The sequence below is a fragment of the Babylonia areolata genome, chromosome 4, assembly GCF_041734735.1.
Source record: "Babylonia areolata isolate BAREFJ2019XMU chromosome 4, ASM4173473v1, whole genome shotgun sequence".
NCBI classification, from domain to species: domain Eukaryota; kingdom Metazoa; phylum Mollusca; class Gastropoda; order Neogastropoda; family Buccinidae; genus Babylonia; species Babylonia areolata.
Window position 1 is genome coordinate 4,688,480 of NC_134879.1, and position 3,404 is coordinate 4,691,883.

Sequence of the window (3,404 nt, forward strand, 5' to 3'; positions counted from 1 at the left end):
AAAAAAATTGAAATTATGATTAATTGTCCATTGTTCTGTTGAAGCGTTGGAAAAGGGAGGGCTTATTTTCAAGGTCACAGTTGTATAATGCGGCACCGCCGGACAGAGAGTGAGTGTGTGACCGAACAGTGTTGACTCCTTGTTACTTTGCCCGAGTCATGGGTGGGTTGGGGAAGGGTGATTGTGACACAGAGAGAGAGAGAGAGAGAGAGAGGGGGAGGAAATGCTTGCGGCTAGCTGCATTTCCTCCTTGACTGTGTTATTCTGCCTGCTGTGTGTGTGTGTGGGGGGGTCAGAGGTATGTGGGGGAGGGGGGCGGGGGGAGAGGAAAAGGTGTCTGTTGTGGATGGATGTGTTGATTGAGTGTGGGTGTGTTTCCGATGGCTTGGTTGTGCGTGCGTGTTGAGTCCTGACATGTTGGTTGCGAAACTGGCCGACAAGCTTTCAAGTTGTTGTGATCACCCGTGCTGTACGACTACCTACCCCCCCCCTCCCCCTCTTCTCCCTCAACAGTGGCTTTGGCACTTAACACAGAATGCAAGGAACCCAGCAAAACTTATGACACATGTGATCATGTTCTTCTCTCTCAAATCGTTGTCTCTCTTGTTGATAGACTGTGGTTTCATTGTTGACATAAATATATGTGTTTGTCCTCTACCCATGTTTTTACACCCAACACAACTTCTGTTTTTTTTTTTTTTTTTTTTTTTTTTTTTGCTTGCTCATTATATAGAGCCCTGAGCATGACTGATTGAATGTTCAACTTTTTTGGGGGTTGTTGTCAGCCTTTTCCTGTAATAGTTACTGTTGCCTGATTAGAAGTTTGTTTATTTTGAACAAAAGGGGGTTGGTTGACAGTTTCATTTTCTCAAGGTCTGACTAAGCGCGTTGGGTTACGCTGCTGGTCAGGCATCTGCTTGGCAGATGTGGTGTAGCATATGTGGATTTGTCCGAACGCAGTGACGCCTCCTTGAGCTACTGAAACTGAAACTGAAACTGAAACTGACAGTTTCTGAAGAGGGGAAGAGGATGTATGCGCGCAGGGTTACCTTTCCTTGGGTATGATCTAGACACAGTGCCTCCCTCCTCTCTTCTCTTCACGGGGAACTTCTGGATGGTCCTGTGTAAAGTCGGGCACAATAGCCGAGTGGTTAAAGCGTTGGACTTTCAATCTGAGGGCCCCAGGTTCGAATCTCGGTATCGGCGCCTTGTGGGTAAAGGGTGGAGATTTTTCCAATCTCCCAGGTCAACATATGTGCAGACCTGCTAGTGCCTGAACCCCCTTTGTGTGTATATGCAAGCAGAAGATCAAATACGCACGTTAAAGATCCTGTAATCCATGTCAGCATTCGGCTGCCTACATGGCGGAGTAAAAACGGTCATACACATAAAAGCCCACTCGTGTACATACGAGTGAACGTGGGAGTTGCAGCCCACGAACGCAGAAGAAGTCCTGTGTTAAAAAAAAAAAAAAAAGGAAAAGAAGGGGAGTGTTTGGCTTCACTGCTAGCAACCCATGCCCAGTGCAGTATCTGGACTGCTGAAGCAGAACCTGAGACACTCAGAGATGTGAGCTTCACTTTACTTTCTTCATCAAAACAAAAGATCAGATGAAATGAAAATAAGGTTGTGTTTAAAATGTGGTATGGAAGGAGAACTTACAGCAATGAAAGATGTTTTTAATTTTTAATTTTGTTTGTCTTGTAATGAAAGATATGTCTCTGGCAAAACCCTTATTAAAAACAAACGACTGCAACAACAACTACAACAGCATCAAAAACAGTTAGAGACATACATTTGGTATGAAAAGGGGGGGAAAAAAGACCACCATACAAACATGTTATATTGTACTATGACTGAGCATTTCTTTTTTTTTCTTTTTTTTTTTTACTGGTAAGACTGGCCTGAATTTCATTCATACAAAGAAATGTGCCGTTGTATAAACAAAAATAACAACAACAAAAAATTAACTGCAATACAATACAGTCCAGTACATTTCAGAACAGCACAATGAAATATGATCCAATGCAGTGAGCCAGCCATTCAGTGTGACATCAGTTTAGTGGTGACAAATTGAAAACCCTGCCTCCCCCCCCCCCACTCCCCCCTCCAACCCCCTCCATTTTTCAGTACACACTGACTGACTGCTGCGGTACACATGTATACACACACACATTGGACTGCATGTGACTCATTGAGGACACGTACACAGGCATGCACGCCACATCACAGGGGTGGGAAGAAAGGAAGAAGGAAGTTTTGACCTCCTGTTTGATTATTTTTAGGCTACAGACAAAAAACCCCTTGTCTGGGACACATGAAGAGAGCTGGGCTTGGAGAAGAATGAATGAATGAATATTTTGGGAGAGAAAGAACCCCATTGTCTGGAGACTTGAGAGAGGGCTCTAGGAAATGCGATTGTACCCAAGGAATGGTTTCCAGTGGCGTGCGTGTTACTGTTTTTCACGTTGGCAGTCAGATCACATGATGAGTGTATGAAATGCTCACGAGCATGATTTGAGGTGTCATAAGTGTTGAAAGTGTGCATGAAATACTCGCTTACACAGATGGGTACACAGCAAATGTAATGTACACAGAGGTACTCTGGCGCAATATGTGTGCATACATTCAAGTATATGAACTCATACATGCTGACTGTTACAGAATATACAGAGGTAGGTGGTCATGTCTTTTGTCTTTTGAAGTGCACACATGAAGTATATTCACAACAGGCAAAATTGATCGTGCACACAGAGAGAGGGGTTGGAGGGAGGGTAAGAAGTACATGCAGTATGTTTTTACAGATCTACAAGTACATGTGACAGCACAACCAACGCACACACAGTACATATTATGTACTTTAGATACAAACCAGGAATATGTAAAAATCGTACTGCAATACTGAGCAGTGACAGGTGTTCATTTGTTTTGTGAATTAGTGGTAACAGGTGTTCATATGTTTTTGTGAAGTTGATTGACCATTTAATTTGGTACATGAACAGTTTACTATTAGAACTTCCTGCTGAGTCTGTTCCATATAATTTCCCCTCTTCATTAACCGATTTCGACAAATTCATTGGGATTTGAAATTAAAATGATGCTGTTTTAATTTTAGTTGCAAGTCTGTTTTACTTCGGATGTAAGTTAGTTGCAGGTCTTTTTGTGTGTGTGAAAGTTTATTTTTCCTACAAAGGGAATAGAGATTGGGGATGGTTTTTTTTTTTCTTCTGTTGACAGGTTAATCAATTAACTATCTTGACTATTATCTTGTTTATTTGGGGATTTTGTGCTGTTAGGACTTGGCAATGTTTGTTAATGTGATTGAGCTGTGGTCACTGAAACAAAGATTTCAGTCAGCCGGCATTAAACCGTGTTTCCCTCCATTGTAAATGTTTAACATGCTA